At 40.4% G+C, this 16,719-nt stretch overlaps 1 long non-coding RNA gene across 2 annotated transcripts; it reads right to left on the reverse strand.

Moving 5' to 3' along the window:
* Positions 1–2,761: 2,761 nt before the first annotated feature.
* Positions 2,762–9,866, reverse strand: LOC142599423 (uncharacterized). 2 transcript variants are annotated; one of them, XR_012832983.1, is made up of 3 exons: positions 9,805–9,866; positions 7,204–7,246; positions 2,762–6,019 (listed from the first exon to the last, which is right to left on the reverse strand). It is a non-coding gene; the product is annotated as an uncharacterized LOC142599423 (long non-coding RNA). The 2 variants fall into 2 exon arrangements; XR_012832984.1 differs by lacking the exon at positions 9,805–9,866 and adding an exon at positions 7,728–7,926.
* Between the last annotated feature and the right edge of the window lie 6,853 nt (positions 9,867–16,719).

Consider the following 16,719-nt stretch of genomic DNA (forward strand, 5'->3'; position numbering starts at 1 on the left):
TCGTGGCTTACCCTGCTATGCACTCTCACATTCCAATCTGCTTGTTTACGGTGGACATTATCAGTTTGTCTGAAGATTTTGCTAATGTACTACATTTGTGCATGTCTGGGTCTTGGGAAGTTTTCTGCTGGAGACAATTCCCCATCTACCGTTTCTGCTGCAGTGTGTTGTGAGATACTCAGAAGGTGTGCAGCCACGTACATCCCTGACCCCAGAACTATGGAGCATTCAGCTTCCCTGTCAGTGAGGACCCTTATCTCTTGGGGTGACCCAACATATGAAGGCTATATTGTAGGAAGGGCAGTTTCTGATGCCAGACCTACTTCTGTAGAACTGGCGCCACCAAACTCATCACATGCAACTGCCAGATCTTTCAATAAAGCTGTTGTTAAAAATTATCTCTGTGTGCAACATAGTCTATTTGCATTACTAATCAACCCAAGAAGATAAGGGACTGCAACAGGAGCCATAAAAAGAAACTAGAAGAACCTCTTGATTGAGAATTTATCATTTCCTAATTTTGATGTCCTTGGCTCTTCCTCCACACTCCCACTAATCAATCATTAAAATGGTGGTGTGTGGAGGTCCCAGTAACCATTTGACCTCTTCTTATCAACTTTGCCCCCTCATGAAACTGCTTACCTCCCTGTGATTTGTGTGGATCAATACAGCAGAAAGGTCACAAAAGCACTAAAGAGAGATGCCAATCAGAGAGACCGTCAAAAGAAAAAGAAAGTTTGACAACATCAGGATCAATCAGAGTCTGCTCAGCAGAACTTGTCAGCTGTGATTAATGGCACATTGTGCGTTGCTGTCATTTGGAAAATGCTTTAGAACTTTTTAGATTGCTGCATGGAGAAAATTGAGTTTAGACTCTTTTGTCATCTTGAAATTTAGTAGTTACAGGATCCAAAGTCGGCCATGCTAGTTTTTCTTAGCAAACAAAAGCCTGGCAGTGTCATGGCTAAGTAAAACTCTCCCGTGTTTGGGTAAGAGGTGGTATCCACTTCACACACCTCTGGGAAGACTCTGTTCCCACCTCCCTCATGCAATATGAACTGGACCATGGAAAAGTTATATTCATGAAGGAATGGTCCTGAAATATGGGCACATTACTACAAAACAGAAAGGTGCCATTTCACAAACAGAAGTATTGGTGTTGCTTCCTTCCTTAGCTGGGGCTTCCAAAGAAGAGCTACAGAGACTTCAGTGCTGTGATAGTGACCTCTGCAACTTCCAACATCCTCAGAGGAACTCCTCAACTACTGGTAAAGGTCATGAGAAAGAGCTGGACCACTGTAAGTTGGACTGTCCATAAATCGTGCAAAGGAGTGTGTCAGTAAGTCTGGTAGTTTTACCCTTGGTATAAAGAGCATCTCTCAAACTAGAAGGGAACTCCTTTGGAAAAGCCAAGGAGGGATGAGTTACCAAGGTCCCTTTGCAAGCAGAGAGAGAAAGAGAGAGTGAGAAGAACTGTGCCACTTATCAAAGCCTTCTCAGCACTTCTTTATTCTCCTAATGTTCTCTTTTTTTTCTAGGGAAGGGAGTACCAAATTTTGTGCATGGAGAGTCTGTGCCATGGTTGTCAACAGAGACAGGCTGAAAGTATCCACTGGCACCATTCCCACTACTTATTCAGCAGTTACGATTTGGATCCTTTTGCTACTGGAGGGAAAATGCCTGGAAAACTCAAATGCCCTTTTCAGGTAGACTAAGGTAAATTATGGTTTTTAATTGAAAAATATTAATGGCTGAATTTTCCATATCAATCTGGACAAATATTTTACCTCTGCCATGCTCTCTAACCTATTCATGATGGTAAAACAATGCTACATAGACGATGCTGGCAAACAGACATCCTTACTCTAAAATCTACTAGTCATTGTCTGATGCTGAGCACGCACAGAGATTGAGAGATAAGGGCATTTCTGAGCAAAAGTATCTTCTTTCCCATCCAACCTTTCTTCTATTTTCCCTAGGCAGTCACCAAGATCTTCTTCCCTAAATCTCCTTAGTTTGTATCCAAAATAACTGAAAGTCTTTGTCTGCTGTGTGCAAGGTGTGTACTTTATTGTAAGATCAGCTTGTAAAGCAACTCAGGCAATCTTCTTGTAAGAATCATACCTTCTCTTCTTTGTCCCTGTAGGAGCAGCTCCTGATTGCCATTGGTCTCCTTGGGTTTCTCATGAGTGGCAGAAGAGTATTTCTAAAAATAATATCTCTCTTAAAGGACTATCTTGCTCATACGTGGTAGGAAGCCATTCCCTGTGTAATGCCATCTGAATTTCTACCTGACCCAGGCAACTCAGAATGGATAAGAAACTCCTGAAGAGATGCCGTCCTTAATTCTACAGAGAGTTCTATATTCATCTGGTATTCACATCATCTATAGTCTAGGAAACCTGTAGTAATATTTATTCAATTTTTTACAGGCGTATTTCAAAAGTTTATTTCAAAGTGAATTTACAACAAATGATAGCAAATGGTCCTCAGTTAAGAATGGGAAACTGGAGCAAAAATGCATGGTGAGCTACCCAGGGTAATCCTACAGGATAATGGACGGTCACAAGTCGCCTGTTCTTGCCTTCAGGCCACATGATTCTCAGCAGCTAAAGGTCTCTCCCAGTCTGTAGCACAATGTCCCATACACTACCTGCCCAGTGCTTCCATACTGTTTTGTCTAAGTTTTGGCACAGTTTAAATCAAATTAATCCAGTTACAGGAAATTAGTTCTTGTTTGGCCTTTCGTTGTCACTTTAGTGCTACTTTGAATAACTTCTTGGCACTCAAAGTGATGGCTGCATTCAAATTCCCATTAATTAAGCATATAATTTTGCAAGTATAGTTGCATTCAATGATATCTCTTTGCTGCATTGAACAGAGACTGTTTGGCTACCCGCTCTTAAGTCAGGTCTCCAGAAGTGGAGTTTTCTATAACTATGCACTTTCCTATCAAGGAATTTGTGCTTTGAGACCAGAGTGTGAAGTCTTAGACATAGGCAGAAAGTGTTGATCCACATCAGAATCCCAGCTAATCTCAGGTGATTATTCTGAATAGAATCACTGTGTCTGTGGTATATCCAACTCCAGTTATATATATCTAACCATAAGAATTTTTATAATGCATTGTATAAAATACATTTATTCTTCATACTAAAAGTGTAACACAAGTGGGATTCTGCTGAAGACGTAGGTGGCGGTATATCAGGTACATGAGATAAATGTCAGATTAGTTGACAGTTGCATGCAGTTTAACACATTTAATACACTAATTTAGATTTAATGTGCATATCAGAGGACTCTATAATATTGGCAGAGGAAATTGTCAGAAGAAGATATACAGATACACAGTACTAGTCTAACTAGCCACTGATCAAAGAAGCATAACAGGTTTGTTTTTAAAAGCCAAGAATTACTGATCTTTTGATATTTTTTTCTGCATCAGAAGTAGTCTTTCCAGTTCTGGCTAATTTTTTTATTTTTCCCACCAGTGCTGTAGAGTTGTAAATCAATGCAATGCTGCAGGAACAGAAGTGCTCCACAGTCTGTGGATTACATCCCTGCTGGTAGGCTTGTCCAGGCTGTACCACATTAGTGCACTCTGTTCAACAAAAACTGTGCTGGGACCTCTGCCTCATCCACTAGCAGTTACCACTGACAGTGAGTAAAGTAAGGCCTGGTAGTTTCAGCAGTTGCAGTAGAATGAATGGGGGAGAAATAAAATGCTGATTTAAGCTTTAGACCCATATTTACTCTTATATCCTCATTTTCTTTGCCATTTTAGTGCCGCCTTCTATCCTCCATCTCACAAAGCTCTCCTAGATGGTGCACACAGGCTGTGCCTCTCTCTTGACCATGTTCTGGTCACATGATTTAGTGATACCCTTCTTTAGATTGTCTCATGAACATCACTGCTGGGCCTGATCCCTAGCATTGCTATGAAGAGGCAGATGGGACCTGAGAGGAAAAGGGTGTTAAGGGGATGCCAAAATGAGAGCCCTGCCATAGGGACAAAAATGTCTCTGCCTGCTCCAACTCATGGTTCCCAGATGTCCTCAAGGATGTTTTCTTGCACATATGCCCTCACCTTCCCAGAGGCTCTCAGGTCCCCACAGGGCGACTATTAAAAGTCATACACCACCATGGAACATCGACTACCATTTCTTATCAGCTTCCTGAGTTCAGCTTTCAGTCAAAATTGGGTCCAGTTATTATCGTCTGCTGTGAATCACATGAGAGCCCAAAGCCCAGGTGCTGCAGAAAGTTGTCCTGGTAGGCTGTCATCATATTTTGGGATGTGTCACTGAACTTCTGTGCTTTCTTGTGCCCAGAACAGGAAGGTGAGCCTTGGGCTTGTCATAATACTTCAGATGCTGTCCTGTTGTTTTGGTGTAGACATCCTTTGTTTACAGATTACCCAAATCTCTCCCATGAGATTTTGTTCTGCCTTTTAAAAGCACAGTTCTTTGAACAATAGTCCTCATGCAAAGTATTATTAAATAGAAAATTTGAAGTTTTCATGCAAAGCCTCAGAGTAGCTCAATTATTACCCTAAGATTAGGTTTTAGGCTATAAATTTTGTTCTAAACCTCTGGTTTCTATCTAAAATCTCAAAGTTCTTGAGCAAGAACAGGCAGGGCTGTTTGCTTTTTGCTTTTCATTAGACTTATTACTTTGGAAAGGAGGACAGTTACAGAAGGTGTGCATTAGAAATGGAAGTACAGAATTAAAGCATGGACAGGTGAGGGGGCTATCGCAAGATCACGGAGCAGAGCGGTACTAGGGCTCACAAAGAGCTGCTGGAGTCAAATGCACTCTCCTTTATTAGGCTGTTCTGACTCTAAAATTTCCTCCTTCATCAGGGTCCATAATTGGCACTTCTAAAGTGCCTAACCTAGGGGTTTAGTCAAAATCAGTTTTCACAGTCATTTTGATTTAATGAAGTGAAGAGCTGATAGGAACATCATCAAGCCTCTAATTGAATGAAACCTCTCCATTAAAATAGCACAAGAATTTAGCCTGAGTTCTGCAAGTGACAAGAAAGCACTGAAAATCTAAAATTTGCCCTTTCCAATGAATGCATTTGTTTCTAAAGAATCATCATTAACATGTTGATGAGTATTTTACATCTTCTTCCCAGCTTTGGCAGCTTCTTGGCTTTCTTCATCAGTTGCTTTGTCAAACCTACTTCTCTTTTCTCTGAGGGAAACTCATGTTACCTCTACAAGAGCACACGTGCACCCGCTGGGAGAGGAGCTTGACAATAACGCTACACTACATTGCCCACTCTCCTAGTTAGTGTAAGGTTTCATAGGTTTCTGTTCACTGAGCTAGATCCACGGCAGGTGTAAAACTCCATTCATTTCAGTGAATCTGTGATGGTTTGTGCCAACTGGAGATAGGTTTCACTGAGTTTGGTGTGCAGATTTTTCCAAATAGGAAAGAAATGTTGAAAGCAAAATGAGCAAAACACTGCCTCACCCTTTTTGCATTGGCTGTGCTTGGTTTTGTTTCATTTCACAAAGTATTTCAGACCTAAATGTTCATCAGCTGTAGCAAACATGTCCTCCAAAACTAAGACGACAAATTGTTAAAACAGAGCTAAAAGCCATCGCTATAATTGCTGTTACTGTTGGGTTTAACTCAATTTTAACCCTGGCTGACTGATACATAAATCAGAATAACACAGATCCAGAGAGGAAAATGTGAAAATGGATAAGTTTGTGCACTTTTCTTAATGATGTGTATCTCTGGGAAGTTAGAGCACTTGTGCATGGAGACTGCACTGATCAGTATGGCGATCTATGAAATAAATAACTATGGCACTGCATTCTCAAAACTGAATTGTCCTCCCTGGTACGGCTCCAGGCTGTTCTCCGTCCTGCAGAATGATGGGCCACAAATGTCTTTTCTGTTTAGCTTTTTCATCTCCATCTTGCTCTGTTTTGTCTGTTTGGGCTGGAAGGTGGAGGATTCTCTCTTGCAAGGCATGTGTGAGATCCTAATATCACTTCAGGGTCTGAGACACAGAACAGAATAAGTGATGCTAAATAAATTTAGTTAAATCCATTGTGACCCTTCTAATCTGCTTCCCCTGCCCCCCATGTTGCTATTTCTTTTGCTGCTCACTGTTTGCTTTGCCTACAGATCTCAGAGCAGCTCTACTGGTTCCTTTCTTGACTCACTTAATCCCTGGTCTCACTTCTCTGCAGCTTTCTTCTCTCTATTTTAAGTCAGGGAATGGAGGCGAAATGGGGGAGGGATAGGAAAATCATACAGTCTATCTTCTGTAATTTTATGTTTTTACTGCTTGGAATGCATGATTCATGCACTTCCACATTTTGTCCTTTTTTTTTTTTTTTTTTTTTTTCCTAGAGAGACTAGTTTTAATGATCATAAACCACTGAAGTTAAGGAGAGAGCAGGGCTTTGCCAGCTCTCAGCATTCCCAGCCAAATCTCCCTCCGATTGTTTAGATTTCTTTTCAACTGTATAAAGTTCCTAGGTAGGGTGGAGGGAGGAAAACAGAGGCCCCCAAGTTCAGGTTTCTACAGCAGTCTGGGGGAAGTTGTTGGGTTTTTTTTGGTTTTTTTTTTAAGTGAAATTGCCTTTCCCAAAAGTTTGCCCCTGCCACCATCCGTCGTTGGACTAGTTTTATGGCACAGAAGAGTAAAAGAGTTTTCTCCAAACTTCTAAGACAATTCATGTCTGGTGCAATTGAGCTTTGCTCCAAATGAACCGCTGCTTTTAGGGGCTCTCCAACTTTCTGGCTATTCCCAAAAAATAAGGTGTTGAAAAGCATCCTAAGATTTCCCTGAATGTCTCACTTGAGGATTTAACTTTATTTATTTACCACAAAGGAAACTGAAATCTGAATCTTCAAACATGTGAGGTTCTCCTCGGTTATCCAGACTGTGGAATTAATGACACCTAACGATGTCCAACATCATTCTAAACAGCCTGAGCTGACCTGGTACACAACCACAAATACTTAGAGGTGCCACTTTTCGGAATGGATACTCACAGTCACCCACTCTGCTTGTCCTTTATTCAGAATTGCCCTTATGCCTGGAGCAAACAGTCAATAGGAAGCCACTGGGTTCAATAAGGACAGAATGTCATCTATTTCTCTCTGCCTGCAGTTTTCTGAAAATTCTTTCCTTCTAAATATGCCTTAGAAAACCCCATGAGAACTCCATCTTACTTGCAGTTCTGTTTTGTGTCCTTCCTCAGGTCTTGCAAGGATTCTGACATGCAAGGAAAAAAAAAGAAAAAAAAAAAAGAAAAAAAAGAAGAAGAAAAAGAGGAAGAAAAGATCAAGTGCCCTTTCTTTCAGGACTTCTTTTATCCCGCCACATTTACTTACCAAAGGGGCATATATATTCTTTTATTTTTCTGAAGAAATGTAGGCTATCTTCACTTTCTAAATTTTGTTCTTCCTACTTTCCTGAAGATGCATTTTGCATTAACTTCATCAGAATTTTACCCTGTGGACTTCTTGTTTAATATTTCCTGTGAAATATTTGTTACAAAAAAAAAGGTCACCGGTTTCAGATTTCTCCCTCCCCTCCCAGACAGTCATGCCCATGAATACCCTTTTTCCTTCTTTTGCTGTTCTGTGGGTTCCCGGACTGATGGGAGCTGGACCTGCCGTATAACTAGGTATATGCCGTATGGTGCTTTAACCTAATTCCACTTAGATCTTGCCAGGTGCATTCCCCTGCTTACCACTCTAGCCGATCCTTTTAATTCCTCTGGTGTGCCAGATGTTCCCCACATTGCATTCTCCCTGGGTGGATTTTAAGGCAGAGCTCTCCTTCCTCACAGGCTGAGCCGCAGCTGTGAGCTGATAGAGCTGCCTCTCCCCACTGCTGTGAGCTTTAATCGGGTTCTAAAGTTTCATTATCAGAGTGATCCATTCTGGAAGATATTTCACGCTCCCCAAGCCCCAGGCAACTCCTAACGACCTTTTTAAATTTATTCCCCCCCCCCCCCTCCTTTTTTCTCATTTTTTTTTTCCTTTCTCTTTGATGATGTTCTGCAGGTGCTTGAGCAAATACAAGGCTCCAAGGTCTGCATCTCCCAAGGCTGCTGCAGATTTTAGCTCTCAGCCACCATTCCAGGAGCCATTCTCCTTTTCATGGCCGACAGCTGGTCTTTTTCAGGAGTTGCTGGCGCATAGTCAGGGAACTCTGATCATATGCCTTGTAAGATTCTTAGTGGCTGACATCATTTGCCAAACGCCAGCTTTCCTTGACAGATTTTTCTGGTCTTTCCAGCTCCACAGATACTTGGCTGCCAGGTATTACTCCCCATCATTAAAATATAACTTTGGGCTCCCTCAGCACAAAAGTGGGTGCATGAGGATGTAGATGAAGAGTATAAAAGAAAATTATTTGAAACTTTCCCTGCAATTTACATGCAGAACATCCCCCTGAGATCTCCAATAGCTCATATATGCCATGCTAATGGTTAGCATCATTAATGAATGCATGCTAGCTAACGAAAATGCAGTGATGAGAACTGCAACTGACCCTATCACTGCAATTATTGTCCATAATAATTAGTTTACAGTTACAGGAATACATTAGGAAGTATAACTGCTACTACATTTGTCTCAGAAGACAGAAGGAAAACATAACTCCTGCTTTATATGGTATGGATTCTAAAAATCTATTGTCAAAGGATGCCGGTAGATGGTTATCTCCTGAACGTCATGATTTCACCTTGATGACACTGTATTAGGCCACAAGTTGAAGTCTCTGTCCTTTCACAGTTTGAATCAGCAGCCTTTTAGTTAGAAAACAGAGACTATTTAGCATAGGCAGTGAGGGGTCATTATTTCAAAGATGTTCTAAATTTAGTCCTTGCTGCTGTGATGACTCATCCAGCCATATCACACCACAGGAAGTAACGAAAAAGCATCAGAATAATGCAAAGTAACTCCCTACTCCTGTAACATCTCTCTGACTATGTGTTTTCCTCAGCTCCGTGGCCTGTATACTCCAGCCTAGACTTCCTTATGTTCTTATTATTGCTTATTTGCACCAAAGTATTCAGGAATGCCCACTCCAATGTGAGTAGACAGGTAACAACCAGATGGCCTTAGTCCCTCCGCGATGAACCATCATGGACTAAGCACACAACTAGAGATAACAACTCTGTATACAAAACTCAAGGTGGATGCACAAGAGGTAGTAAATGGTTCATGCTCACTCTGTAGAACTGAGTTTAATATGGAAACACCAGCTTGTCATGGTGGAATGTGTTCCCCTAATCAGCACTGACTGGAGCCATACTGTGCCACAAAGAAGTGCCATGTGGGCCCTGAAAACTCTCCAGCTATGTTAATGCAGTATTGGGAAAACTCTCATCTTAGTTATGTGTAAAACAACATGGCATAAGCATAGCCAGATTTGCTAGTTTGGTCAATGCTGCCTTGGGATCTCTGAATAAGGCTTGAGGATTTCTAAAAAAGGCTCTGTCTTGTGGGAGTATAAAGAGTTAAACTGTGAGTAGACACCTAGCTTGCAGCAGCTGGCCTATTTCTTCCAGATTTTGCCAGTAGACTAATTACCGTTAGTCAAAAACGTGGAATTAATTCTATAAAATGACATTTTTTTTTTTCCTTATTGGAATAAAATCTTGAAAGTGTTATAATTTTCTAAATGATTGCATTAGGACTGACAAGGAGAAGGAAACCATCAGGACATACTTGCCTCATCGTGTAATAAGGTCAGTCCAGAACCTGCTAGTACCACGCAGGAGTCAGTTGAGTCAGTGAGTGAGAAGTCCTCAGTCTTACATGCTTTGGCTGGGGAATGTTCTCCATCAAATATTAGTTATCTAACTTCATTTTCAGACTCAGTAACCAAAGCTTCATATATAGACAGTGTCTATTCCAGAAGTCCACTCAGGTGGCTCCCTTTCTGTGCAGTAAAAAACAACAACATTCACCATTTTTTTTAGTAGAAATTTGTCAATGAAGAACAATGGTTCAGAAACATTCTTCAGAACAATTACAACTGCAATTGTAACAAGTACAAGAACAATTGTTCTTGAGAAAAAAAAACATTTAGTACAATTATCTTATTAAAAAATAGGAAAAAAAATTACATTTTGTTGCTTTAGCCAGCTTTAACCACATCCAAGAAAAGACTATTCACTGTTAAAGCTGTAGTACAACTACCTAAAAATAACATCCCTTCCTCAAAGGGGAACCTGACCTCTGAGCATCTGTGCCCAGTTCTCACCTAAATATTGCTGAGGACTCCTTAAGACATGAATTCTAGAACAAAAGGGAAATTAAAGTAGAAAATTCAGTCCTAACAATTCTGACATGCTATCTCCTGCTGTGCTGTCACCACCCAGCAAATTCATTACAATGTTCCTTGTTATACTTCAGGTTGAGTACATGGGTGACAAGCCTTAAATGAGATGTCCTTGGTTGAATTAGGTTCATTTCCCGAGCAAGACAGATTTGGATTAATCAAAATTATTTGTTTCTGCCAAATTCATAAAATCATAGGATATTTATGTTGGAAAGAATCTCAGGAGATCTCTAGTCCAACTTCCTGCTCAAAGCAGGGTCAAAATTTAATTCAGCCCAGTTCTGCAGAGCTTTGTCAAGTTCGGTTTTCAAAACCTCCAAGGACAAAATTGTACAAACTCTCTGGGGAACTTTTTCCAATGCTTCACTGTCCTTCTGCTGAAAAACATTTTATCAAGTCAGAACCTCTCCTGTCTTCGTGTATGGTTATTGCCAGATAGTCATGCACCATGCGTCTCCATAAAGAGCCTGACTTCATCTTGATAAATTCTTCTACGGTTTTGGAATGAGTAGTTCAATGTGGAAAGTGGTAAACTTCTGCATAAAGCATTTAATTGTTTCAAAATAAAATATTTTGATACTCCTCTTTCAAAATGGCATATTATCACTAAACGAATTAAAAAGAAAAGGAAATTGTACAGTTTGGGTCATGTGAAGCATTTAATTTAGACCAAAAGAGAGTGTTTTGTTTGGCCTTTTTTTCTATTGGCCAGTAAATTGAAAAATTATATATTCACAAAACTCTAGGTAAGTTCTACGGTTATGGTGATTTAGGAACTGCTGCTGGAAAATTAGTAGAAGTTATTTTCTGTTAGCTAAATAGAATAATACAACCTTCAATCTACAACTATGAAGAGCTGTAATTTGGAAAACACACCATGTGATAGAAATGGATTATGGTGCTATTCCATTCAGATGTATGACTTCACTGTTCCTGTAAGGCTTGTCCTTTTAATGTGCATTTAATAATGTCGGGCACCACAAGGAACTACGTTCTTTTTAAATTGAAGAATACACCATGTTTCCATAACTGAACCTCTTAATTGCTGAACAAGGAGCGAAGCCTTTTCCTGCTTTGGATTGGAAAGTGTTTTCATTTTATGTGTGTAGTGACAGAATGTATAGACTTCGTGTCTGGGTATAGGGATGGAAAGTAAATTCTAATGTACTTTGAAGTTTATTATAGTGGCACTGTAGAGGTCCCTCCTCCTCTAGCACTGCAAAACTGTGCTTCCATTTCCTTACACCCTTCCAGGGTAAAAGGATATTCATTTTTCCTATAAGTATCAGCTTGGATTATAAAATGATCCGTAGATGATTTCTTTTTCAGAGCTGGAATTCTCCACTTGAGAACACCTGATAGAAATTACTTCCTAGACAGTCCCTTAGTATAGTAATGGCACAGGGAATATAGTAGCCATTGACTATAGAAAACAGTGAAGTAAATGACATCACCTGGTTTTCCACGAAGTTCTTGGAAAAAGAACAAATGTTTGGCCCACTTTTGTTGTTTTGCTCAGGGCTAATACTGGTGGGATCTGCAGTCAACAAAGTGGAAGAAGTAAAGTGCCTAAATTGATTAAACTCCGAACAGCAGCAGCTGCTGAACAAAATAATCTTCAGTCTGGATGCACTCACATGGGAAGATAGGGAAGGAAAAGACCTTAGTTTCCATCAGGAAGCTAAGCTGTGGGCAGACAGATGTTTGGGTGGAGGGCAATAGATGTATATTTTTGATTCAGAACAGTGTTCAGGGTGATATCTTTTGTCCAGTTCCTACCACACCTGTTGGAGGCTGATGCTGATTTACCTGATCCAAAAATAAGGCCTTGGATACACCAAGGAAAGATCACTTTGGAGATGCTTGGGGGGGTACTGTACTTTTTACACTTTTTCTTATCATTTGCTACCACCCAGTGTTAAAGTAAGGAGACCAACAAGAAGAGACCCTTGACTTGACTTAGTTTGGCCATTATGATTTTGCTTTCTCTTTATCACCTCTTGTCTCATAAGTGCCACAAAGTGCATCTGTGCAGTGCAGTTTATGGTGTGTGGCTGCTCTATCGATCTGCAGGATGGAAGAAGGGATGTGTTTGATAATTTACATTAGTAGCGCACAATCTTGGGGTGAAAAATCAGAAGAAGAAAGTTGATTTCCATGCAATATGCAAGCTCTGAAGCCCTAGGTGGGTGTTATTTGTGTAGCACAGAAAATAGAGCGTTTTCCAACCACAAAAAGTGCCCAATAAATTGCCGTCTTAGTCACCACCCAGCTGGCAAGACTTGTCCTGGCCAGGTTTGTGTTTCCACTGACACTGCTCCAGCAGGTATGAGTCTGACAGCACACCAGTGCCGTCTGCACAGCTACTCTGAAACACCAGCCCTTCCTTCTTCCTGCTGCAGCAGTCTAAGAAATTCCAGATAAGGAAGCATTTTGATGGCTGCTGTGAAGTGCAAGGGGACACTAGTATTCTTCCCCATGTTTGGGAAAAAGAGGAAAATTCAACTCAGATGCAAGATTTTTAATGACTCAGCTCAGCAAGGCAGATTTTCTGCCACCTTCAGTCAACTCCCTAACTCCTCCTTAGACTTTGAGAGGATTCAGAAGCTGGTTTACCACAGAGCGAAGAGATATGTAGTGTCCTTTTATTCTCCTATCACCATTACATGTGGCAGGTACCCTGTGTGCCACAAAAACTACTTCCTTTCCTTGTATCTAACTCATAATCACACCAGCTTCCAACCCAGGAAATGCTCACTCACATCCTCCCTGTATAAAAAAGGATTTTGGTTGCAGACAAATAAATAAATAAACAAACAAAACAACCAAACCCCAATCCCTCACTAGACCTGAGTTGTTCACTTTGGGTAAATGTACTCTTTATTGAATGGCAGAGGGGCCGTGGCACTGATTCCTCAGGTGGGGTCAGTCTCAGTCAGGTGAAGGTAATATATCCATCAGACACTGATATGAACAGTAGAATAAGCAGGTGGAGGGATGTGTGAGTGTCAGGAGCACTGCTGAGGTAACTTGGCAGACATAGTGTTGGTTCCTGGATTTTTCCTGAGACTGCCCTTTTCTCCATGGCCGCCTCATGAAATGAGGCATTCACCTCCTTGACCTTTGCCACTTGGGTTGTGTTTATTTAATCAGTTAGGCTTCTCCTACGTGCAATGAAGAGACAAGAGAATCTAGAGGATAATCTGCCCTATCCAGAAATATATGTGGTAGATCAGGTCATGGAGATCTCTTCACTCCAGTGATTACAGAGGAAGCTTCAGTGATTGCTCAGGTGGGTCAACTCATTTTTAGGTGGATGAAATTAAGACTGACAGCTATTCCTACCCTCCCTTCTTTGGTTTCCCAATTACTCAGAAGGTGAGCATATCAGAGAGGAGAAATGAGAGAATGAACATTAAAAATGAAGATAGGTATGTAGGTAAGGGCTTACTGATGTGGAAAAGACCTACCATCCCTCTACAATGCCAGTCTATGGAGCAGGATACAACATAAGCACTGTTATTCACACTTGCTCTTTAGGGTAAGTGTACTACTTACTGTCTCTTATTTAAACGTTACAGCCAGAAAACGAGCTAATAAATTTCTGGCTGACAAGCCTGACAGAGCAATAAGAAAAAACAGGAAAGCATCTATTACATATTACCCTGAATTTATCAGCTCTCCCTTCAAAAGGGGAAATAACACAAGGCAAATTGTGGGAAGTTTTTTTATCTGCTAGAAAAATATGCCCTGTGCCCCAGTCAAAAAATAAGCTGTTGTGAAGTAACCACATTATTTAAAGATACAAGTCAAACAGGAAGAGGAAAACCAAACAAGCATGGCTTGAAAATTTCCCACAAGTGAGCTCTGACAGTCAGAGTGCAGTGATGCTCTTGTTAACAGAGCCTGGGTTGCAGGGAAACCATAGGCTTTTCCAGGGCCAGAGGGGGAAATGAAGGGGATTCTCTTCTCTTTTGAATATTCACCTCTTGCTATAAATTTCTGGTGTTTGCTTTATTACTGTTTTTAAAGCCAAATCAATATGTCAGCAACAGAGATTTCATCTCAGCCTCCAACGCTAGGTCATTTCTAAAGATGGAAGTGTGTCTGAGCTACCACCAGTTACCAATGCAAGAAACCACGAGCAGGATTTCTTGGTGTGGGCATGCATGTTTAAGCCACACTCCTTTGAAGCGCTTCAGTCCGTGCATAACTTTAAGCAGATGGGAATTTAAAACTCTGCACCGCATAGGACTAATGTTTGATTGCTGTGAGCCTGACAGCTGGTGAAATGGGCTATGCAGAAAACCAGTTGGCTGGAGCCATCGAGCTGCATAACATGAACCCTGCCCTCTGAGAAATTTAGTGGTGGAAAACGTGCCTGCGTAGCTACTCTTCTATTGGGATGGCACCACCTTTCGCTCCACAGTCTGTTTTCAGGGTGACTACAGAGCTCATTTGCAGTCACACTCCTTATTGCAATGCTGAGGGTTATTTTGTTCCTTTTCAAAACCCAATCCTCAGAATAGAAACATTTATAAGCATCAAGCTGACAAGCACTAGCACTCTGGATTTTTGTTTGCTTTCTCTTACACAAAGACACCACTTTGCAAATTCCAAAGATTTGCAAACGACTCCTGATGAATCATCCCTATCCAAAAGAATGAGATGTTAAAAGTGTTTTCTACAGCAGTGTAGTTGCCAGTTCACTTGCTACACATTTTCCTATATATACAAGCCTTTTTTAAAGGATATATTCCAGCACATCTTATTTAAAGTGAATTAAAATAATAGCTTATGAAATTTATAGGCCTTCAGGTCAGAAAGGGCTATTCTAATCATCAAGATTGACCTGTGGCATGAACTTATCTAACTACATAACATTACCCAGAGATTCCTGGATTGGAGGAGATAAAATCTTCCCACATGCGAAAAGAGGGGGAAAAAAAAAAATCAGTACCTTGTCAGTATGGCATATCTTATATAAAAGAATGGGTCGTGATTTCAAAGAGTAAAATGATAGAGCATAAGTCAACTCTTGGCAAATTACACATTTTCAGTAGTTCAGACTAAACTGAATCCAAAATGAACATGAGATTTCAGTCCAAATTCCATTTTGTATTCCCATTTTACTTCTAATTTGATATTGTCATAATTTCAGTATCCACCTTTCTTTGTCTGTCCATATCATAACATTTATGGATTAATAAAAAAAAAAGCCTTTTCAAATTACTGCAAGGAACACACTCCCTCCCAGCTCTGTAATACAATGAATGTAAACCAAAGATGCAAACAGGTATTTGGGCCAGGAATCAAGGTCTATATATTGTATAATATGAGTACTAGATTGTATCTTGAAAAAGACACTAGAACTCTGAGTTTATTTTAGAAGTGATTTTGCCAAAAAATTATTTTCTAAATGTATTCATTTCTAGGGAGCCTTCTGAGCTTTGCTTCTAAACAGAAGTGAAGGCATGCAACACAGCAAAAGATCATCAACATTCTGACATAAATTATTTTACTGACAATTCTCTTAGTGTATATTTTCACATTAGTCAGGGTGCTCTGACAAGACGTATTGTCATGTAAAACCAAATTAATACACAGGGAGGCTTTGTCTAAAGAAATACAAGCTGATTTCTTTAATTATGACCGGCAAGAGAGCTGCATTTGCAGTACAAACAGCTAGAGCATTCTCTGAGCTAATATTCCTGTGGCACATGGCTAACTCATAGTAACCTGGATTCTGAAACTGGGGCAATGTATTTATTTAAATCCTCAGGGAAGAAACTGCTTCAAATCCAGGTGCTTAATGGTAGAACCATGTGTAAACTGAAATGCACAACACACATTCATCCTGCCATTAAAGCAGCATATTAAAAGGAAAGGAATGAGGAAAAAAAGTTGTAAGAAACCTCAAGAATTTTCATCTTACTAACAATTCAGATCTTGTGGATGATGTTACATATGACCAGAATTTTACCCTTGAATCCAAGCTGACACTAAAACACTTATTGGAGGAGAAGCTAAACTCAGATCCTGATGTTAAGTAGCCAGAATAAAACAAACAATCTATTCCAGTACCTCCGTTCTGATCCTGGCTCAGGAAGAGATGTAAACACTTGCTTCACTCTCCCTGAGTGCACTAAATGCCCTTGCTGCATGTTTTCCTGCCAGCTGCTGCAAAGAAACGCACAGGCAGAGAGTCAGAAACCACAAAATAATATGCCCAGAGCAGAGCTAGCTTGCCCGTAATCAGATGGGAAGAAAGTAGATGAATTAATATTTAAATGCTATAAGACAACAAGGTGAATCAGTTAGGCCCAAATCAAAAAGTGCTGGAATTCTGATTAATCCCAGCCTTGTCAGACGTGCCAAATATTTTAGCA

Source organism: Balearica regulorum, chromosome Z (genome assembly GCF_011004875.1).
Source record: "Balearica regulorum gibbericeps isolate bBalReg1 chromosome Z, bBalReg1.pri, whole genome shotgun sequence".
Lineage (NCBI taxonomy): Eukaryota > Metazoa > Chordata > Aves > Gruiformes > Gruidae > Balearica > Balearica regulorum.